The sequence below is a fragment of the Leptonychotes weddellii genome, chromosome 6, assembly GCF_054177405.1.
Source record: "Leptonychotes weddellii isolate Sample4059 chromosome 6, ASM5417740v2, whole genome shotgun sequence".
Taxonomy (NCBI): Eukaryota; Metazoa; Chordata; class Mammalia; order Carnivora; family Phocidae; genus Leptonychotes; species Leptonychotes weddellii.
The window spans coordinates 41,020,677-41,045,360 of NC_138374.1; the positions used below are offsets into that span (position 1 = coordinate 41,020,677).

Consider the following 24,684-nt stretch of genomic DNA (forward strand, 5'->3'; position numbering starts at 1 on the left):
TAGATAAAATCTTAAAAAAAAAAAGTGGCATTTAGAATAATATAAGGTGCTGTGTAAATATAAACAAATAACATCAACACTGCTACTATTACTACCAAGAAATTCACAGTCTAAAAAAGGTTGCTATATTTTCCTTATGTGTTTCGCATGCTTTTGAAAATTTTCATCAATCAATACATTTTATTGAAATGCCTTAAGAGCATTCAGTTGTGCTTATAACTGGTGCTCATTGCTTGATCATAAGGCTCTATCCATACATTCCTGAACTGATATTGATGCTCTTGATTTTTGATTATTTTTGACCTATTAATACGTAGCCAGACTCTTGGGATCTCAATAGGGGCTCAAGTAGAGCCGTGTATTCTGATCAAGTTGGAGGCTGAAGTGAGACAGATTTGTGCTGTGCATTTTGGTTAAAGTTTAAGGTGAAGGAAAAAAAAAATCCTGAATAGTTATGTCATGGTCATTAACTTCACTAGCTTGCAAAAGACTGATTATACTTACAGATATGTAGAAAGAACCTACTAAGGAAGAAACATTTAGTAAGTCACCAATAGTAGAAAAAGAATTATTAAATGACTCATATTAGCCTTCTTTCTAGTGGCTAATAACTGTTTGTCCCAATGATTGAAATGTATCCAACTGTTACAACTGTTATTTCTTTTGTAGTTTATAAAATACTTTCACTTTTAATGTGTCATTTATGACAACATATTGTTTCTCCTATGTTGTCCTTTTGTATTTCATTTAATTTAGCTCCTTACACAATCTTCCATTTTTATTACTCTCATTTATTAAATAGGAAAATTGAGGCTCAGAAGGCAACTTGATCCAAGGCTCACCATTTTTGGACACAGAGTGCTTTTTCATTAGAAGGACTGAAGACAATGTGTTCTTCAATGTCTGAGATCACTAATCCTACAATTGTGTCTTCAATCAAGTGATTTTTTAAAAAATTTGCCAAACATTTCTTTATTCTGCTGCGCTCCCTGCATCCTTCCTAGACAGGTTAAAACTAGCTTTCAGGATGCAGGATGTAGAAACAAAGAACACAGAAGATAATGTCAAAAGAAAGAACAAATGCTCGGCCCTGCATATGGCTTATAAAGAAATTTTTATGACAAAACAGATGGTTTATAAAAAAGAAATGGTTGTCAAGCCCAGCTGACATTATACTAATTAAATGATCAGAAGGCACCTACCCAAAGTGATCTGATTGTAATACCAACATTTATAAAACATCCTGCTTGCTTCCACTTCCCAACAGGTTCTGTCAAAACCTCACTGTGATTCTTTTCTTCAAGTTGAAATTCTTTATTCTTAAAATAAAAAGCTGTGCCCTCTCTCAACCTCAGACTATTTGAGACATCCTCCCTTCTGGGAAAAATGGAAATTCTTGGCTCATCAAAGTGACGCATTAATAATCTTGGCAATAGTTCAGTTTAGTATAGGTACTTTCCAAACTTCCACATCAAACTCTTTTCATATATCCAAGTCTCCCAGAGTGACAAGTATTATATGACTTTCAAGCTGGTTTTCTCAGGTAGAAAACTTCCAATATATTTCTCAGTCTAAGGTATAACCTAGATGAATCAATTTTCAGTGTGTGATCTAACTTGGGACTTTGATCAAAATGATTTTCACTTGCAATGTCTGTCAAGTGCTGAAAGCAGGTTCATGTGGGCTGTAGCCAGCTGGGCCTCCACAGGTGAAATACCATATCCCTAATTGTACCTACCCTGCTGAATTTCTTCTTGACAATGAACAAAGCATGATGGAGTTATCCTGCTTCACCATGTATACCTTTCATCTCCTGTACTGTCCTTTTGTATTTGAATTGAGGAATGGAGCAAGCTATGTACTCCTAATGTATTTATTAGAAACCATGCCATGTAATTCAAATAGCGTCACACACACACACACACACATACACATATCCATAAAAATATGAATAAGTGTTTTAAAAATCAGCAAATATTCATTTGTATAGTATTGTGTGTTGGGGAAGAATAATACATGAATGGTGCCTTCTTATTGGGGCCATGAGGATTGGGAGAAGGCACATATAAAGCATTAAATACAAAAGGATAAAATAAGTAAACAGAAAAACACCTTCAACTTCAGGGAGTCGGGCATCTACCCAGGAATATTAGGGATGGATGCAATTTCCTAAGCTAAGTATTAGAGGAAGGACAGATTTTCAAGAACGGAATTGTGTAAGAGGTTAGAAAGGAAGGACAATGTCTTAAATCTAGCTTGACAATGAAGTAAGGATGTGGCTCCAATTTGTGGCAAAGTGGAAGGATGAAGATTATTTTTTGGCTGAAACTAGATTGAGGAGAGTCTTGAAACAACCTGAGCAAGAAGGCCCCCAGTTTTATAATTAATTCATGTCTTGATTGTACCTTTCTGACTGCTTCTGTTTCCTTCCTTCCTTCCTTCCTTCCTTCCTTCCTTCCTCCCTTTCCTCCCTTCCTTCCCTTTTTCCCTCCCTCCCTTCACTCCCTCCTTTTCCTTCCCTCCCTCTTTAGTTCCTTCCTTGCTTCCCTCCCTCCCTTCCCTCCCTCCCTTTCCTTTCCTCCCTCCTCCCTTCCTTCTGTCCTCCCTTCCTTCCTTCCTTCCCTCTTTCCCTCCCTCCCTTCACTCCCTCCCTTTCCTTCCCTCCCTCCTTCCTTCCTTCCTTGCTTACCTCCCTCCCCCCCTTCCAAAAGCACTGACTGAGCACATAATAGGGACTTGCTTGGGCTAGACAATTATTTCACATTCAATACAAGTTTATCTTAATGACTTTCAGGATCTTACTATAAAGCTTTCTCTATTTCCCTTGTGTTCAGATGCTCATAGATCAGTAATATTTCAGGAAATTTTATTTGTCCTTGGTAAACCCACATACTCTTGGTAAGACAAGCTGTTACAAAGGTTGTATGGTCCAAAGTTCATGTGAGTTATCCATAGACAGAAATGTTTATGAAACCAACATGTTATTTTTTTTTAATTTAAATATTATGTAGTGGAATTGTGGTATAAAGAATATAGGTCTTCAAGTCAAATGGGTTTGAGGAATATAGTAGAATTTGGAGCAATTTATTGAGTACTATTATAAATAGTATTAATAGCTAACACACTGCCTGCTTACTTTGAAATTTCTATGCATTGTCATTTGTTCCTCACAACCATCTTATGAGTTAGATATTTATATTATCCTTTATTTATGTATTCATTCATTCATTTATTCATTCATATGATCTCCCATTTTATACATGAGGACACTGAGGTGCAGAGAGATTTAGGTTTGGTTAGGGAACAGAACAAGAATGAGGCAGAACTAGGACTTGAATCTGACTCTGTCTGATGCCCAAACCCATTTTCTTGATAAATTTGTATTATTTATTTATTTTTATAATTTTTTTAAAAGTAAGCTCTACACTCAATATGGGGCTTGCACTCATGACCTTGAGATCAAGAGTTGCATGCCCTTCCATGTGAGCCAGCCAGGTATGCCAAGATCCATTTTCTTAATCACTATACTATGTCTCCACAAAATAATGTAGATAAATGAAAATGTTATTTCCTCCTACATTTAAAAAATTATTGAAGTATAACTGACATACAATGTTATACTTATTTCAGGTATAAAACATATTGATTCAACAATATACATATTACTCACTGCTTATCATGGTAACTGTAATCGCCATACAACATAATTACAATATTACTGACTATATTCCCTATGTGGTACTTTTTATCTCTACAACTTACTTATTTTATAACTGGAAGTTTGCACCCTCTGATTAATCCTCTTTATCTCTTTTGTCTATCCCCCCACCCACAGTCCCTCTAGCAACCACCACTTTGTTCTCTGTATTGAAGAGTCTATTTGTTTGTTTGTTCATTTGTTTGTTCTGTTTTTTAGAGTCCACATATAAGTGAAATCATATGGTGCTTGTCTTTATCTTATTTCACTTAGCATAATACTCTCTAGGTCTATCCATGTTGTTGCAAATGGCAAATCTTCCCACATTTTTACAATTTTAAAACTATACATTTGCAAAGGCATTATTTAAAATATCTGGATTTTTTAAAGGATTATTTATTATTTATTTATTTATTTGAGAGAGAGAAAGAGTACAAGTGCACATGCATGAGCTTAGGAAGGGAGAGGGAGAATGAGAGAGAATCTTGAGCAGATTCCACACTGAGCGCAGAGCTAGCTAGCATGGGTCTCAATCTCATGACCATGAGAGCCTGACCTGAGACAAAACTGAGTCAAATGCTTAACTGACTGTGCCACTCAGGCACCCCATAAATTTTCTGGATTTTTAAAGCATATATTACTGAGTACAATTTTTCACTATTAGATTCCCAGATGTGATATCATATCATCTTGTGTACACTTCCTGCTTTTTTAAGCACTGCTTCTCACACTAACCAGTCTTAGGATAACATCATCACCTTTTTGTTTTTCATGATCAAATGAGCAAATCACATCTGCGCAGCTGACTTTATCCTGGTATTGTGCAAATGGTATAAAAGACAATGTTTCCAAAGTTAAAAAAAAAAAAAAAAGTTCAGCTGTGCTATGAATCTAAATATTTTGGGGTTGTCCTTACATACCTGCTATATTACAAGTAGGAATTGGGGGGAAATACAGGGTACTTGAAGCTATTAAAAACAGCTATGGAAATACAGTTCTGTATAGTTGAAAAATTGGTTGTTCTTGATTAATTTGGCTGCTTACAATGTCAGATGGATTCTCCTTGCCAGTCTTCTGCCTTTCATAAGATAGGGCAGGCATACTTCACCTACAACCCACTAGGCTGACACAGTTCATTGATCCAAAAAGGCAGATACCAATGGTTCCCTGGAACCCAGACCAATCACAGAGTGACACATTACTAACAGCTATCTGAAATCAGGTCTGAAGGTCCCTTTCCCCTACAACCATCAAGGGTCTTCTCTTTGCTCCCCACCTATTCCCACATATTTATGCTGCTAAACCAATTTAAGACTCATTCAAGTCATTTTGAAAATGACAATATTCCACTTGCTGTTGGAGTGCCCATGAATTCTGTAGTTTGTTGATAATATGACATTTTATTCATCCAGTGTTTTAATATTTTAGACAATGTATTAACATAAAATTGGGTGTGGTGTTTGTATATACCCCTCAGCTCTGTTAGTAGAAAATGAATAGGCATGATCCTCTCTTCTCTGAAGAGGGAGAGCTCATGAATGAACTTCTTGGGGGTCACGATAACAAGATGGCTAGCTGCCTGGGTTTTCTGGATGAGAACCAGATTACTTCAGGAGCACAGACTTCTCCATAATTTTTTGTATGATCTTTCTTCAAGTTGACAGCCTCTCCCAGTCTGGTTCTCTTAAGCAGGCTTTGGCTTAATTTTCTGGACTTTTTCCTGTTTTGTCATCCAACAACTGTAATCATATTAAAATTGTGTTAGTGTTGTCATTTATGTTGATTGAATCCAACAGAAAATAAAGTTGGTCATTATAAGCATCTATTTTGCTGGATGTCCCTTAAAAATAGAATTAATTTATAGAAGACTCAAAACACTGAATTGTTTTTTATTTTCTCATTTAATCAGCACTTGATAGTTGGACCATGACCACTGAAGGTAAACGAGCAAGCAGAATAAGATCAGCTGATGGAAGAAGGTATGTAAAGATAATGTAGAGGCAATTCATCATAATTCAATCATAGGTAATGACTTTTAAGTAATTAATTTGCAATGTATCAGCAGTCAGACTAGACAGAAAGTACATACTATCAATTTTAATTGAAAATGGTAAAATTCGCTAAGAAAAAGCCAAGGCTCTCAGCTTGCTAGTTTTCTCTTGCCCAGGCAAAGTTGGATACATTTCTCTGCGCATTCTCTCAAAGCTCCAGGTCTTTTCCTTACTTCTTGGCATTGTTTTCCTCACTTGGCTGGAAGTTCCCATAAGGTGGCATATGTCTGGCTCTGTCCTCTCTGTTAGCATTCCACACAATACCTGTTGCTAGGACAGCCCCAGAAAATGCTGGCCAAATATTAGGAATAGATATTTTTTGAGTCTAAGCATGGCTAGCTCTAGGAAATACGGGATCAGTAAAAGAAGAAGGTTTGTTTGTTTGTTTCCAAATGACTTTTCCCTGGGTGCTTCATCCCTCTGGGTGTGTTCCCCACTGTTATCCTGTTCCTAATTCACCTGAAGTAATTTCCTTTCAAACTAATTCATTCTAAATGATTATGAATTAAAAGGTCAGATGATATAACAATCTTAGATATATATCTTAAATATATATATATGTATATTCTTATTATGAATTTGTCTATGACTCCTCTGCATAAAGGATTTTTTGCCACTGTGATGGTCTACTGGGGAAAATGCTTCGAGTCAAGCAATCAAATTATTCAAAGGAGAACATGGCTTGGTCTTACTTCTTAGGAACCCTATCCCTGATTAAAAATTAATAATAATCTTTCCTGGAAATTCTGGGAAGATAGCTCTAACGTTCATGTGTCTTCTTAAGCAAAGCGATGATTCTCTGTTCTGTCTGAGAATGCCTGCACTTGGGAGAGCCAAATAAGAGATGTGAGGAGTGTGGTGTCAGCACACGAGGTAGGAGCTGATGATATAATGCAAACAGACAACTGTCAAGGTGATTTAGCACATCGTTTCTCACCTTGGGCCACAGATGGAGGTGCTGACTCAAAAAAGCTCTGGAGAAAGCTCGCAGGTAAAGGCTCCAAGGGAGAGCCTCCCCCCACCCCTATATTGCATAATGCAGCACTTCAAAATGATATAAGTGGAGATGTCATTTCCTACATAAAATAAAATGGCGGCCACATGATCCAGGAAGGGTCAGAAAACACTTGCTTTGGAGAACTTACAAAAATATTTATTAAAAAGTCTATCCATTTAATAAAGTGTAGTTTCCTCACTATAAAGATAAGCAACATTGTAGTAGGAAATTTGGAAAATGAAGAATAGAAAGAGAAACGGGAAAACCTTTTCTCCAGGAGTAATTACTATTAAAACGTAGACAAATTTTCTTCTGGCCTTTTATCTAGTCACAGGTTTTTAAAACTGTATTTTAGAAATTATACATGTGTATGTATACATATACACACATATATAGTTGTATCCAGCTTTTTCCATACTAGTACATTGAATTGCTATGTCTTATTATATATGACCTTTCTACAAATATTGTTCCTCTGTGTTTTGTCAATCTTTCTGTCTTACATATCAGGCTGAAATTACATTTTAGTGCATATTTTTCTATTTATTTTCTTAAAATATCAGAAATGAAATCACTTGACGGGAAAGAATTAGATGGTGTACTAAATAATTATGAATTACTAGGTCAGATGAGAGACCCATCTTAAATATATATGAATATGACAGTGAGGGAACTCTCTCTGACTCACAGACTCACAAAGTACTACATATTTTTTCCTCTCAATTCTACATATTGTGATATAATTTTAAAAATGCAGAACTACAAGCCTGCAAGTCCAATTGTGTGGACCCAGGTCTTCTTTTTACCAGGAGATGGTAGTCAAGTCATACCATTCTTGATAATCCAATTCTCTTATAAAATGTAAAAATAAAAAGAATCATTGTCCTAATAATCACTAGAAGAAGAGTATGTGAACTAAGTATATGTGCCGTTTTTTTAAAGTTGATAATGATTCTTGTTCTCAGGAATTCTGATTCAGGTGAATAATAAGCCAGGGAATGTAAAGTACTAGATAAGTCTTATTTTAGGGGAGGTATTACAGTGCATGGGCAAGAGCCACGAGTGCAGGTAAGTGGAATCCCTACTTTGCAAGGGGCTTGATACTCTAGACTTCAGCTCCTCATCCTAGAAAAGGATCATAATATTTCTTGGATAGCTTTGTGTGAGAACTGATAGGAGAGTGCATGTATTATTGCACTTGGAATAGTTCTTGATACTTTTTATGAGAACACTGTCCATTTCATCTTTTAAGAGGATTCATATTTTGAAATAGGTACTGGAGAGAGAAGAAGAAAATGGGGAGATTGTTGTCTCCCACAAAACGCAAAGAGATTTATTGAGATCCTGTTGTGTGTCCACTTACATCTCTGGCCTGGTCTTAATACCCCAAAATACGAGACTTGATCTTATAACTCTAGATGGAGGCTACATTTACAGTAAGATACAGCAGTTTGTTGGCAGCAAGGATTTGGATCTGGAACTCACAAGTGAGTATGCAGGGGGAAGGGGACGCTAGCTAGAGAAAACCAAATAAAGGTAATATCTAACTTCAGAACAAGAAAATAGTATTTCAATGGAAATAAGGTCATAAGGCAACAGTTAGGATCAGGTCCCAGGAGCCCATCACTAGCCCATCACTAACCCTTCACATAGGTCTTGGCATTATTAAGCTATTTTCCTAGGTTGGGTGGAGTAGGAAACCAGGGGACATTTGTTTATCTTCTAATTCTTGTACTTTCATTAAGGGCTATTTAAAAACCGGCTATTTTTTTTTTCTTTTTCTTTTCTTTTAAGTTGTTGATCATGCTTTTTATTCCCAGGAATTTTGATTCAGGTAAATAATATGCCAGTTTCAGAAAAGGGGAAGGAGAAAAAGAAGATGAAGGGGGATGTGGAGGGGAGAGGAAGAAGAGTACAGCAAAGAGATACATCAAAAAGAAAGAGAATGAATGAGCAGGGACTCTTGGGGAGAGATTGGCACCGAAGGATTGCAATGGGGATTTAAGAGATGAGCTCTATTTTGACATCATTTTTCAAATACCCAAATAAATAAATAGAGGAAATATAATAAAATAGGGCAGATAACAAAATTCTGAAGGTAAAGTAGAAATTTGTGTTTCAGATGATGGAAACGTTTCAGGCCGTCCAGTGAGACTGGGAGAGTAGATCGGCCACATGAAGGTAGTTTCCCTTGAGCATGGATTCTGGAAGTTTTCTGTTTTTGTGTATCAGTGAAAGTTTGTTCAGTTTATATTATGACAGAATAAATAGAACTGTGACTTCTGCTTTACAATCTATAGTTGATGCTTTCTCTGATATTCCTGATAGTCACATTTCTGTTAGGGGAGGACAGGTAAACTAGTTCCACTCCCTTCTCTATTGGCACGTTGTCGATTTATGAAGCTCATGTGATGGGGGAGTGGATGGGGAGGCAATACTCACCCATCCAAGCAGAGAGAGAATGGACACCAACTGATTCTGGAGTTAAGATCCCTAACGTTCCCACAAAATGAAAAAAAAAATGCGACCAATATTAAATCAAATAAAACACTACTGAAATCTAAATTTACTCTAAATATAAGAAACTCTATTCCCATGTACATGCTTTCTTTGGGGCCATTCTACTGTATAGCTGATACTTCCTGTCTGACACGGTTGACCATTCTGCTCAAATAGACAGAGTTGAGTTATGCAAATGAACACAACTAATGGAGCAAAATCCTGTTTATTATGTGGACTAATGCTTCATGTGGCAAGAGTAACAGGAAAACAATTGGTCATTATTAAACAGTTTCAATATAGGGCAACTTCTTGGGTTGTAGGCTTTCATCTTTATTTGTCCCAGCTGGCAAGGTACCATGGGAAAAGGTTGACAAGCAAGTATGAAGAAGTATTAAATAAACTGTACAGTCTACCATAGTCTTTGGTAGAGATGTCTGGGTCTCACCCATATCTGATTTTGCTCTCCTTTCTTCACTCACTGTCCTTCTCTTTTCCCTTCCAATTAAATCAGACCATAGTTCCAGCCAATGAAATGTAAACTAGAGTGACATGTGTTACTTCAGCTTGACACAGTGAAAACCGGCAGAGACCCTCCAATATTCTCTTCCAATATCTGCCCTGGAGTATCACTCAACCCACATGAAAGTGATCAGCATAACTTAAATGTTACTTGTGTTAGGCTACTGTGACTGGTGGGGAGCTTTTTTGTTACTGAAGCATAACCTATGGTGACTCCTACAAGTGCTCCGCTAAGCTTGGCTTAGAATTCCTGAGCACCTGCTGGACTGTCACACTTGTCACTAATAGTTCTAATGGTAGTTGAGTTTCTTAAGCATTCCAAATGGGATCAGACTTATGTGCATTAACTGATTAATGAAAACCAGCCTAAATTTATTCTGCCATGGTGTACATAGTGCAGAACAATCCTTGTTTTACCAGGTTGCAATTGTTTTTATGAACATATTACATACCTACAGACATAGCAGCATCCACATGATAGTTCTTTCTCAGGTGTCACTTGAAATTACTTGAAGATTTTATTTTTACTTCCTTTGTTTTCCTCCCAAAGAATCAAGCTGTAAATATGATGGTGAACCGTATGAAATCACCAACATTTGATCAGGTTTGATCAAGAATATTATAAGGAGCCGCCTAATGTTTTCCTTATTTTAAAAAATACAGCATTTTATTATACCAAAGCAGGTTGGATTCCATCGTAAAAATCATAAACATTCTCTCTGCTGAAGGGAGAACTAAGAGTGTTTTAAAAGATCAGGGATTCAGACACACAAATTAGAGTATTGTATTTAGGGGGCTCTTGCTCTCTGTTTATCTGTGGAAAATTACATGGGGTTTTTATATGCTTAAACAACTTCAAAGTCTATCAGGAGCAGAAATCAATCTATAATATCCAATAACAAAAAGTGTATGGAAATTACATCTAAAATTGTTGAGGCTATGTTTTCATTTCTCACTAAAAAAGACCTATGGATTAGTTCTAAGTGAATGCCATTCTAAATCACTTGATTTATAAACCTGCTACTTAATAAAATTCTAATTTATATGCAGAAATTTATTTATTTCTTGGGAAATAAATATTATTGTGATTCAGGAAACTGAAATTAGCTCATTAATTGGAAGCATTCAGTGAATCCTTTCTAAGTGAATGACCAACGACCACAGAAGTGATTTTCTATAAATAATTTTGGCCCTAAGGATCTTCAAAAAATATTTGTTAACCAAAAATTTTTGAAGGCTGATTCAAGAAAAATCTCCAGTAGAAAACATTACTTAAACAATAACTAGTCTGATTATACCACCAACTCTCAGGATTTCCTAGAATAAAGATTGCAGTGATTCTCCATTCAAAGCACTTTGGCAGATATTGACTGAGCAACTACATCATACCAAGCACCATGAGAAACTTTAAGAGGACCATGGATGAATATTACTTCACTGATTTCAAGTCTAGGTGCCAAGTTAGACATACATGTACATAACTATAAAATGTGCAATAAGTGCTAAAATATAAATATGTTCAAGGACACTGGATGCACATGTGGGGGAGTGAATAATTATGCCTGGGGAAATATATAGATTCCTGTATCTTAAATACTGTGTAGGAGTCCATAAGTGCACTCAAGACGTAGAAGATCAGAGGAGGAACATACATGGGTGGTGATTTGAGAGATGACTATGCATGGTGAGTTCAATGGTGAGTTCACATTGTTGTCGGGTGTGGCTAAATGTGAGGTGCATGGTAGGAAAAGAATGACTAAAGATTAGTTTAGAAAAATCACTTGTGGTGGACTCTACAGAGTTGCAAATGGCCAGAGAAATAATTTGAAATTTAGCTGAAGGCACTGAAGACTCTTTGAAAAATCCAGAGTAGCGGCATAAAAAAGATGAGACTTGGGGAGGTAACATTGTTTGCTAAATGGTTGGTGAGATGAATCAAAGCTGTGGAGACTTGCTCTCTAGACCCATTCTTATTCCCCCTCCTTACCCCGATATTAATTCTTGAACCCAACAGTTAACCCTCCACCCCACACACATCCATAAGCATACACCAACACCCAACCGGATTCCTGCCTTCTTATCTTTGCTTTCAAAACTCCCCTGCCTGCAGCACCCCTTCTCTGTCTTTCCAAACTATGACTACTCTTCAGGATTTAGTCCACTTTCTACTTCTGACAACAACAACAACAACAACAACAACAAAACAACAGCAACAAAAACAGAATCACAGGAATCTACTAAAAGAACAGATTTCTATTATGAATAATTTAAATCTGATAATCTCGGAACATACAGAAGAGCTAAATCAGAATACTGAAATGATTCGATCTATTCCTGGTGGTCGAGGAAACAAAGATGGCATAAAGAATAATTACAAACAGGAGTAAAGTGACATGGAAATGTTAATTGGGCATCCAGGAGCAGCTGCAAGGCTCTCCTTGCCTTGTAGAGAAAAATATAAAAGCTTGCAGCCTGCTGAGTAAAAGCACAGAGCTTGGTAAGACTCAATGTGAACCAGGGCAAAGTACATTTTGAAGCCCATTAAGCCTTAGGAAGACTATAAATAAGAAAGTCTTAAGATGAATCCAAAGTGGTTAATGAGGCCAAATGTGTCAATTGACCCAAGATGGCTGCTCCAGAGGGCATGATGGCTTACTTACTGAGATGGAAGCTTGTCAGCAGGAATGCTAAATTGATTCTACCTGTGTTTCTTTAACATGAAGTCATAGGGCCCCAAGTGTTTGGTTCTCTGGGATATCCAAGAATAAGTCTCAGGCCCATCATCCATTATTCTCTGAGTCAGGTTCACTTACTCTCTTTTCAGGGCCAAAATATTTACTTCTTTCACAAATCCAGGGTGAATATGCATTGATCAGATTTTAGGGGTTTTACCAAAGTGTTGAAAGGGTATCTTATTGTGAGGAAAAACCAATAAAAAGAAGATACCTGAAAATAAAGGGCTGCTAGGATTCAAACACAGGCACATTGAATCCTGAGTGACCGCACACCATCACAGATACGTATTACTAACATCCCTTGAATGATTAATAGTAGCTAATATTTTTGGAAACTTCTCAGGTGCTAAATGTTTTACATTTCTAATTCTATATTATTTAATTTTCACCCTATTTAAATTTAAATTGAAATTCATCCTATCAAATTGACCCTATGTGGCAGTCACTATCATTACCCCATGTTACAAGTAGTTGGAGATAATAGTACCTGTCTCAGAAGGTTGTCCTAGAAGTTTGAGGAAACATACGTCTGACAGGACTATGACTAAAACAAAGTTAGTATTCATAAATAGAAGTTGTTATTATAGTTGTGATCATTTCTCTTTTCCAGACGTAAGAGCAGAGATGCCTGCCTTTAGGACTCTCATGATTTGGAAGGGTGCACGGACCTGCACAGGCACCCATACAGGAACATTTGGACAGTGATAGAAACACATTCAATGCAAAGTAGCATGACACGGGAGGACCGGTCAGCCAATAGTGAAGCTAAGTAAGTATTTGTTAAATATTTTGAATAGCACCTGCTAGACAGCATTAGCACCGTAAGTATGAGCTAGAGTGGTATAACTGGTATTAGAGAAGAGAGGATCAAAGAAGGCATCATGGGAAGATGCTTGAGCTAGTACTCCGTCAAGGGTGACCAGCTGATGAGAAAAGGAAGGACAGCGAACAGAAGAAACTACATGTACATGGTCCTTTTGAGAGTAGCAAGTCTCTGAGCTGGGTGAGACTCAGCCCCAGGGCTGGAGAGGGCTGCATGTGGCAAAGAGCCCTAAATGCCATAAAAAGGAGATAATTCAACTATAGGAGACAGAGGAGGGTTATCAAAGGTTTTTAAGTAGGAGAAGTGACAGAAATTTTCTTGCAGAGGGGAGTGCTTTATGGTAGAGAGAATATTCAGAGGCAAGTAGAGAGCCTGAACTAGAGAGGCATGGAGACCAGCCATTGTCCGCCTGTCCCTTCTGACATCTCTGTACCACAAGTTCCCAAGGCCCTGTTCAGGCCTCCAGACCAAGAGGACCTACTTCCTTTGTATTGAGAAGGGCTGAGTTTGAACTCAATGAGGAAATCACAGGCCCATTTTCTTTCAATAATTCCTTTCCTTCTTTCCCACTACAGTGCACTTTCTATAATTTATTCATCCCAGGGTGCACTTACAGAGTGCATCTGCTTCATCATTATTTTATTATTTCTTCTTGCTTTAAAATTGCATGAGCTACTGAGAAGCAGAGATGATGAACAGGGAAAACAGCTGGGCTCTTGCAAGATGAGGACTGTGGTTAAGTTTTGGGGGGCCTCTACCTATTCAGTCATCTATGTAGTCTTGCTCATCCACCTTTTATATTCTTTTGCTCATTTATCTTCCAATATTCAAAATTAAGGCCCTCTAATTTCTTAGATGACCTTCCTTCCCCCCCACCCTATATTCACTTTCCCAAACCCACTGCCATCAAGTCACACCCTTGCTGAAAAATCCTTCAAATGTTCTAAAGTCTAATTCCTCTTCACAACAATCAAAGTCCTTTAGAATCTGCCTCAATTCAATTTCCTTGATAGTTCCTACAATTCAAATTTAGTCAAATTGCTTCTGGAATGCTTTGCTGTCCCTTCTCTACCCGTTTTTTCCCCCATGCGCCCCCCCTCCTCTCTAGTGCAAGACACAGATTGATCCCACCTCCACTATGAGGCATCTTCTGCCCTCTCAAGTTCTCAAACTTTTATCAAGACCACAGTGTTCTACTCCATTAGTTACTTAGAAGATGTACTTGGAATATATTCAAGACTTCTACTAATCTTTTTTTTGGCTTAGAGAGTATCATACATAATGGTAATTAATTATCAAAGACAGAAAAGAGAGAAACAGTAATATTGACCAAAATTTATTGTTTCCTCTGCTCCATCAACAGGAATTGATTATTCACTTACTTCTAGAGCTCACTCCTAAAATTTGGTTTTTAATGGCAATGGAAGAGAAGGCTTCTATTTAAAGATATATCCCACTAAAGCATCAGCTAACATTACATATACTTGCCTCTTGGCTCAATTTTAAATATTTTTCAAAAATAGGAAATGATGTAAAAAGACATGTTACATTGACTCAGTTTGGAATCAAGCAGCCAACACTTTTGGGAGAAATAAAAATGTGAATTCTGTCCATTGTGATGCAAAAAAGACTTCTAATTTATTTGCTTGGTGCAAAAGAATGATTACATTGCCCATTATCCCTGAGGGAACCAAATGCTTCCTCAATTCTTCTGCTTTAACCTCTATCTATACTTATTAAAATGTATCCTTGTATTGAAATATAATAGGATTGCCCATCTATGGATAGCTAATGCTATTTTATTGCTTGGTGAGATCTCTAACCCAATACTTTAAACCATGAACCCAGGAGCATTCTGAATGTACATACACAAGCACTTTTGCAGGAAGCATCCTGTTTGCAAAGACGTAAACTCAATTCAGCAGCATGCAGACAAATTGTATCTCAGAGCTCTTGCCCATTAAATGGGATCTTCCTCAATACCATTTGCTTGTGCATAGTTTAAGAAAAAGTAATGAAAAATAAAGCAAATAAGAAAGTTAGTGTTATAGCTCAATCCCTTAACGACTTTGGACTGCTATAACTGAGCTTCATTCTTTTTTAAGAGCATAACAATTTCACCACAAAAATACAACTATTACTTAAGGAAACTACATATGAGAACACATATTTCAATAGAATGGGCTGGAAAACTTTGACTTTTACAACTATAATGCTAGGTTGGATCAGCTAGTTATGGTTTTTTGATTCGTGGATCTTTGTTAAAAACTCCTCATCTAAGCCTCCTCAGCAATTGCCTTAATATTAGCTTAGTGACACCAATTTACCTTGCATCTATAAAAATATGATAATAAAAAAATAATAAATATAATGGCAATGATAATGATACCCTTTTTATTGAATGTTATGTATATATTAAGTATTAGAGTAGGCAATTTTTAATTCATTTTTAACAATTCCTCTATTCCATGAAGCTACTATATACAAAGTTCTATGGTTGGCAGTGTGATCAAGGCGAAAAACAAAGGAAAGAAGGAAAGAATGGAGGAAAGGGGCAAAGAAGGAAGGAGAAAACTAAAATTAAAACATCATCTGTACCTTTACAAAGCTAATGATTTGGGAGAGGGAGTGTGGGGGACATCTATCAATTCTGCACATAGCATGCTTTGCAAAGATTTTTAGTTGTCCTAGTTAAAGAAATTGAAACTGGAAATTATAGTTTATATGTATAGATTATATACGGGAGTGATTTTTGGAAGAAATTCAATCAGCAGGCCAATAGTCAAGAAAAGTCTTAGATCTCCACCAAAAGTTTAACAAATAAATTTATATGTTTGAAATAACCAGAAAATATTTAAGAGAGGTATGAATTTTTAGGATTTTTTTTCTGTTTAATATATCTTAAAAAACAATCAACTACTCTGTAGTCCTCATCCATAAAGGGGCTGTCACTGCTACATGGAACAAGGTCACTCAACCACTATGTGCCAGCACTATAATTTACCCTAAATCAAGCTAACTCCAAACTTCAGGACTTCCCACCATTAGGTAAACATATGAAACATCTATCTATAGCTAAATGAACAGTGTGCGATGTTCACAAACACAATGGAGGCTCCAAAAAGCAGGAAAAAATGTGGGCACTTGAAAATGAGTCTGATGACAGGGTCACACTTAGTTTCCATTCTTGGGGTATCTGACAAACAATAAATGGTGACAGGACATGGGCTTCAAAGGAAAGAGTGCTTCACAGTCTTTTTGTTTCCCCACTCCTCTTTCACCTTTCTAAACCTTTTATTCCTCAAATTTTCTTTGGAATCTATGGCTCTCATCACTCTTGAGAGCTATGAGTGCCTTTCAAAGCCCAGATTTTCTTTCCCAGTATTCTGGGCAGCAAGCAGCCACTGAGAACCACGGTCACATCATGGCCTGTGCTGGGTACTACGGAAGAAGAAATGAAGGGGCTTGGGATCCTTTGCTGCGGAGTTTAATGAGCACTGGTGTATTACAAGAGATACAAACAATGGGAAGTGTTGTTCTCTGGAAGAAGGTGGGTTGTAAATCACCAAGTACTTATTTTGTGCCTCCTATGGGCCAGGAATGTTCTAGGCACTCTATCAGCCATAAAGGAGAACATCTACCACAGATTCACTCAGTTCACTCAGTGAATAAGTCAGTTAGTTCACTTATGAATGCATCATTAAATAGCAAGGAAACCAAAAGAGTAATTCCTTGATTTGAGAATGCGTCACTTTTTTTTTTTAAAGATTTTATTTATTTATTTGAGAGAGAGAGACTGAGAGAGAGAGAGCATGAGAGGGAGAAGCAGACTCCCCGCCGAGCAGGGAGCCCGATGCGGGACTCGATCCCAGGACTCCAGGATCATGACCTGAGCCGAAGGCAGTTGCTTAACCAACTGAGCCACCCAGGTGCCCGAGAATGTGTCACTTTTATTGACAAATGATAAGCACACCACTTGTTCATTTTGGGGGAACAGTATGTCTTAGAAAAGTATGATAGAGCATTGCTGTTCTCTGAGTTCCAGCTGAAGTTTCCACCAGCTCTCAGCAGCTGTACTGGCCTAAGACTGCCAACTACATGAAAGCGGGAAAGATTTCCACTTATTCTTAAACTCTTCTTCCTGTGTATGTTGATTTTATTTAGCTAATAATATTATTGGGATAGCTAATATTTACTGGAATTGTAGCATACTAGATATTTCAGACGATTGCATTAATTCAAATGACCACAATCTTATTACGTTGGTATTATTAGTATCTCTAGTTTACAAGGGAGGAAACTGAGTCTCAGAAAGTCTAGTATATTGCCCAGCTTCAGTCAATTGTTTAGTAAGTGGTAGCGATAGATTTCAAACCAGGCAATCTGGCTCCAAAACCTAAGTTTATAATGATTGTACCATTATGCTTACCCCAAAGGCAGGTTTCCACCCACATCATTTCTTATCAGGAGTAAAACTTACTAAGAATGATTCCCCAATTATGTTTCAAAAGTATAGTCTTCTTTGACATGTAAAATCTGGTAATACCTGGCCTAAAGCCTGGGCTGCAAGGCTATAGAGAACATAGTATGAAACTTGGAAAGAAATGAACTTGCCCCATGGTTAGGACATTTAAACTTTTGCTCAGAATACCTGAAATTCCAGCAGTCACCACGGTCACACAGCTAACACCCCTGGGCAAGGAGCTTTCAGGCAGGGACTGCATAGTAATTGAAATGGAAGCTTCTTGTAATTATCTGAATGATTTTGAGCTTTCAAGTTCAATTCCACCAACACTGCATCATAAAACTAGGGCATTTATTATGTGTTTCTAGCAAAAGAAATGGCTCTGAGTAAAGCACCACCATATTCATGATCACATTGAGCTACCTTGAGGACCCGGAGCAAACATCAACTTTGTCAGCTCATGCCATGATCAACAGATTCTATTACTGGCAATTTGTCTATGAACCCTATAAAAACTCTCCTGATTAAAACAACTAAATATACTACACATACTACTTAAAAGCTATTTTTTTCTAATTCTTTTTTTAAAATTTAAATTCAATTAATTAACGTATAATGTATTATTTGTTTCAGGGGTACAGGTCTGTAATTCATCAGTCTTATATAATACCCAGTGCTCATTACATCACGTGTCCTCCCCAATGCCCATCACCCAGTTACCCCATCCCCCCACCCCCCTCCCCTCCAGCAACCCTCAGTTTGTTTTCTAGGATTAAGAGTCTCTTATGGTTTGTCTCCCTCTCTGGTTTCATTTTGTTTCATCTTTTCCTCTCTTTGCCTATGATCTTCTGCTTTGTTTCTTAAATTCCACATATCAGTGAGATCATATGATAATTGTCTTTCTCTGATTGACTTATTTCGCTTAGCATAATACCCTCTAGTTCCATCCATGTTGTTGCACATGGCAAGATTTCATTTTTTTTTTATACCACGTTGAAAATCTTAATTTCTGAACAAGGGACTCTGCATTTTTATTTTATACTGGGCCCCACAAACTATGCAGTCATTTGTGGCAAGAATTAAATGGGCTAATATATGGAGAATGCCACATAGAAACACTATGTGTTAGCTATTACATTTTTATATTTTCTTTATATATTATAAATTCTTATTTCCAAATGGCTACAGAAATCCAATATTCTTGTTTTCATTAGAGTAAGAAAAAAAATTTGTACTTGTGCAGAATTTAAACAGTTACTTACGTTAGCATTAAACATGACATACCACCTGCTATAAAATGTTACTTTCATGAAGAATATGCTAGTTTTATGATAGGCTTTGGTTACTGAGTTCTTACCTATGACCACACATTAGTTCAGAGCAAGATGGGGGTGGAAGTGAGGGCAGGCCCTGGGAGGAAAAGATCAAACACTTTTTGAGCAGCTCCTATGTGCAAAGTGGCACAATGTGCATTTCTTGCAATACTTGGAGTGCTCCTGGAAAGTGAGTATTATCATCCTGTTCAGTAACAGAGGGTGAAACTGAAGTTCAAGGAATTCAATGCAACCTAACCAGAATCATAAAAAAGTGTCAAGACGTAAACACTGGTAATTCTAACTACAATTTCTATATTTCCATTTCTCTCTACCTTGGTTGGTGAGTATATGAGTGGAATATTTATAAGTCCCTCATTTTATATTTACATGGAGCTTTAAGTAAAAGAAGTTGCTTTAAAAAACATTTACTTTTATGATGAGCACTGAGTAATGTATAGAATTGCTGAATCACTATATTATACAGCTAAAACTACTATAGCACTCTATGTTAACTATACTGGAATTAAAAAAAAAAAAAAGTAAAACTTTCCAAGCTGGAAAAAAATAAATAAAAAATCAAAATAAAAAGTACCCATATGTTAATTATGCCTTTCTCACACACAAAACATTTACTTAAGACCTAGCAATAGCCCAGGGTCCAATACACAATGGTGCAGTGTTCTGAAATGATTTTTTCATTTCTTCAATATTCTCTGAGAAAAGGAACAAGAAGCATAGCAGGTACCAGAATGCATGGTCCTGGAGGATGTGCTAAATGCCAGAAATGACTCTAGGAGATTCCACTATTGTTCTATAATTCTAAGCAATGTTTAACTCCATGAAGAGATTCAAGGAGGAAAATAAAGAGGAAGAAAATGGTCCAAAGAGAAAGAAAAAGCCTGAGAAACAGAAGGGGCTCATTTTCATATTTCTTCACTTTTGCATGGAGGGTCTTATTGTTTGTAAAATATCAGTAACACAAAGTGCAAAAGCAGCAACTGACTCAGAAAAAATCCCAAAAATACAAGACAAAACTAAACAATTCTCAACCACTGTATGCAAGCTGAAATGAAAATGAGTATGAAGAAATAAAGGGAAGATTAAAAAAAGATTAAAGAGACATCAGTTACAGACCTTTTTGAGCACAAACATTGTACAAATTGGAAGATTTCAAATATCTCAGAAAACAAAGAAGGCTGATTGAAGCTTCCTCTGCCCCAGGATGACACAGAGGCCAACAAGTGCATTAACTCTCCTTAAAAGCAGCTCCAAACTACAAAAGAAATACTGTTCAAAGACAAAATAAAAATTCAGGGACTTATCCTAGAGATCAACAAATGGAAATGATAGAGAAAAGGCATCCTCTTCTGTGATTCAGGGACATGGCTGCAGGGGGCCTTCTGATGCCCTTTACCTTTAGAGTGACAAGGAATGCAAACATCCTTAGTAGGAGGAAATAGGTTGGTCTTCTGTAAGGCAATCCAGATAGAGGCTCTAGTTTTCTATGAAAGTAGTACTTTGTAAGCCACAACTATGAATCCTCCAAATAAACAATTCAATTTTGTTATTACAATAATTTTTTTATAGTTATATTATATTGTAGTCTATTTAAATTCCAGTTAGTTAACATTCAGTGTAATATTAGTTTCAGCCATACAATGTAGTGATTCAACACTTATATGCAACACCTGGTGTTCACACAATGCGTTCATTCCTTAATTCCCACCAATCTATTTAACCCATCCCTCCTACCCACCTCCCCTCTAGTAACCCTCAGTTTGTTCACTATAGTTAAGGTCTGTTTCTTGGTTTGCTTCACTCTCTCTCTTTTTTTCCCCATTGCAGTATTTTCTAAATGCAAACAGAGAGGGTAGGAATTTTCCTACAGCTTTTAAGCAAAATAAAAATATCTGGAGGCATGCTGTTGAATGATAGTACACCTCCCTGATTCCTATGTTTTTTCTCTAACTCTGAAAGTCTTGGAAACACAACTAGATATGGAATTCCAGACATTTCCAAAGAGTTTTGCCACCCATTTAGATAGGTTATTCCTTAGCTGTGTAGATGTAAAAGATGAACTTCTTTGCCTATTTACCAGTGAAGCATGGCACATCAGAGTGCTAGAACTCATGATGGCAAAAACTGGATTTCATCTGAGAGACTTCAGACTTTCCATTAAGCACACAATTGGCACCTTACTTGAATGTACTTCCCCTGGAACAGGCACTCAAAAGGTTGGCAGATGTAGAGACTGCTTGATGAGCCACCCTCTTAACAGATTCAGATGAGTGGTAGACAACAAGGACCATTCACTGCTAAGGTCATGAAGGCGATTATATTCAACCACTTATTAAAAGCCTAGAGATGGTGATGTTTAAGGCATATTTAGGTATCACTGAAAAGACAACTATAATTCTAAAGGAGAACTAACAAGTAAGTGATAGACTAGAAAGATAGCCCATGTGGACCAGAAGGGGTTTGAATTCCAACCTAAGGATCCTGAACTTTATCCAAGACAATTGAGAAACACTGCAATTTTTTGAGCAAGAGAGTGGCAAAAGGAAAAAAGATGTAGTGTGGAAAGTTTATGTAGTAATATGTAGGAAGAGACTGATAGGCAAGAATGTCAATTAGACCGCTTTTATGGTTGACTAATCCAGTGCTCTTAAGTCCACTTATCTCTGTTTTCCTGGCAGACCTACCTGTTGCAATTTCCAATTGGAATAAACCCAACAGATTTCTTTCCCTGGATTTACAACACAGTCTTAATTTATAGGTGTTGCCTTGGTATTCTATCTGGTTAGCATTCTTTCATTCCCAGTTTGGTCAATCATGTGCCACTCTAATGATCACCAGCCACTACTGAGCCATCTTTTATGCTCCACTGATCACATAATTCTCCTAAACTCATCTTTTATTATTAAAGTTCCAAAGTTCAGGCCTGATCCTAGGCTTTTTCTCTTCTGGCTCCATATTCTTGCTTTCTGAACATTTGCAGTCATGCCTCCAGCTTAACTTGTCACCAATTTTAAAAGGATTCACATGTTTATATTTTCAGCAAAGACCTGTCCTTTATGCTCCAGACTTAACTCTGTCCTTGGGATCTTTGCATAGATACTCAAAGTTATCCCAAACTCAACCTGTCTGAATGCCAAATGAGGATTCATAGCTGATGCTGCCCCCCACCCCATCCCTTTCCCGAAAAACATTCCATTGCCTCGAGCATGCTCTACCTCAGTGAGCTCACCACCACCTATGTAGTGTTTGAACCAAAACCCAGGAGACATCTTGGGCCCTTAATTTCCTTTGCTCTCATATTTGGTCTCTCACCAATCCCTGCCACTTCTAATTCCAGGTATCTTCTTTCTTATCCTTCTCACCTAGCCAATGCCTTCTTCTTTCTATTTCAGCTCAGTTTTCACTGCCTCAAAGAAAGTGTCTTAATTTTCCTATGTCATTTTTCCATATTTTATAAATTCATAGATTCAGTTTGACTGGCAAATGCAAACTATGTAGACCGAGGGAGAGGGAAGAAAGGAAGTCATTACCTGGAGATGCAGGCTAAGGCATAAGACAGAGGTATAATCTAGAAATGCAAATCTGCAAGGATTGCTAATACTAGAGACATGTGAGCAGAGAAAATATGGAAAGAAAACAGAAGAGTTTAGGTCTGAACACTGGGGAATGAACCCATTTGGATATGGGACAGACAGAAAGAGAGAATGAAGAACAGGGTAGGTGTAAGCAAAAGAGTGACCACACTCATATAATTAAGCCACTTAAACTAATCAAAATTGTACCCAGGTTAAGTAGGTGACAGCATATCTTCAATTTATTTTGGGGTGCTGTCTAATTATTATTTCCCCACTGATCTTCTGAAGCAATCAGCACATGGCACCAGAGCCTCTCATCCCAGTTTAACCTGTGAGTAGGTATATTACTTCAACTGAGTTGCTTCACTGTCTGTGATCAGATCCTCCACTACCTTTGAAGGGTCATTAACTCTATTTTACAAAAGACAAAATAAGGATGAGAGAAGTTCAGTCATGTACCCCAGATCACACAGGCAATGAGTGACAGGGCCAGGATTAGAACTCTGAACTCAGATCTGTGCAACCCCACATACCAGAAATGCACGCTGTACAGCGGAGCTCTCAAAGGATGAGACTCCCCAAGCCCTGCTCCCTGCACCACCAGTGGTCCTTGGAGTGCTAAAAGTGACAAATTCAGGCCAGGCTGAAATTCTCAAGGCAATATGCTGCTGAATTGGCAGCTAAGGATCCTTGGGCAGGTCCTGAAAACACCTAATCCCTCTTTTGATAAAAATGACCATTATGCTTTGGCTTTTCAGACATGTTAAGTAAGATATTGCAACCAATGGGACTGACACCACCCAGGGTAGAGATCCAGCCATAGGCTCATTCTTCTCTAACAATGTGGCTTATTGAGAGTGAGATGCAGAAGTCCCAGGGGTTGCAGATGTTTTGAGGGTGCAAGGCACTAAAGCATGACAGGTTTGCAAGATGCTGATGAGGACTTCAAGGCATGGAATGGCAAGAAACCAATCTGGCAATCTTATGGGGGAGGCTGTGACCTCAGACTCATCACAAAACCAAGTCATTGTTCACCTAAGAGGGAAACCTGGGACTTGAGCATATTCCACACCAGAATTACAGGGCAGAGAATGAAGTTGAAGCTTCAGGACTCATCTCCTACATGATCCCCTGGGGATGCTGGGGGCTGATGGGAAATGCAGTGTTCCGGATGGAGAGGAGAAGCCAGGTTGCAATCAGGGAACTTTCTATGTAAGCATTTTTTTCAATACATTGCTTACAAAGAGTGCAAAAAGGAGACCTGGATCACCAAATCTCTTCAAGCAGACTCCCCACTGAGCACAGAGCCTGACACAGGGCTCAGTCTCATGACCCATGAGATCATGACCTGAGCTGAAACTAAGAGTCAGATGCCTAACCAACTGAGCCACCCAGGCACCCCAGGAACAATAGGTATTCTATCCCAAATCTCTACAACCATGCTTGCCATTTTGGGTACAGAAAAATGACACAGAACCAGAGAGCTAGCATTCCCGGATTAACTAATAATGACAAGAATTATTCCATCTCTAACAATTTATATGCTATCTTGGAAAAAGTGAGTCTGTGTGTGTGGTGTGTGTGTGTGTTTGTACTGTGTGTGTGTTTGTGTGCTGAGTGTCTGTATTTGTGTGTGTTTGTGCTCTGAGTACACTTATTTGTGAAAGAAATATAAAGACAGAGAAATAAAAAGAGATGTGAAAAACCAGAGCAGAGAGAGAGAGAGAGGAGAAATGGTGAATAATGAGAAGCAAGAGTGGGAAGAAATGATGGATGGATGGAGGGAAGAAAGCAGGGAGGACGAGTGACGAGTGACACGAGATTTTTCCAATCACCAGAAGAAAGGTTGTCTTGATGCCTTTGGAAAGTAAAGATAATAATTTAAAAAAATCTTGTGACCATCCTGACAAAGTGACTCCCAGTCAAGTAATCTTTAATTGGAAAAGTCTTCTCTCATCACCTAGGCTCCAAAAGGGGGAAAAAATG

General features: G+C 37.6%; 1 protein-coding gene across 3 annotated transcripts in view; it reads right to left on the minus strand.

Moving 5' to 3' along the window:
* NRG3 (neuregulin 3) overlaps window positions 1-24,684 on the minus strand; it is a 923,883-nt gene that overhangs the window by 222,310 nt on the left and 676,889 nt on the right. The gene's annotated exons all lie outside the window — the stretch shown is intronic.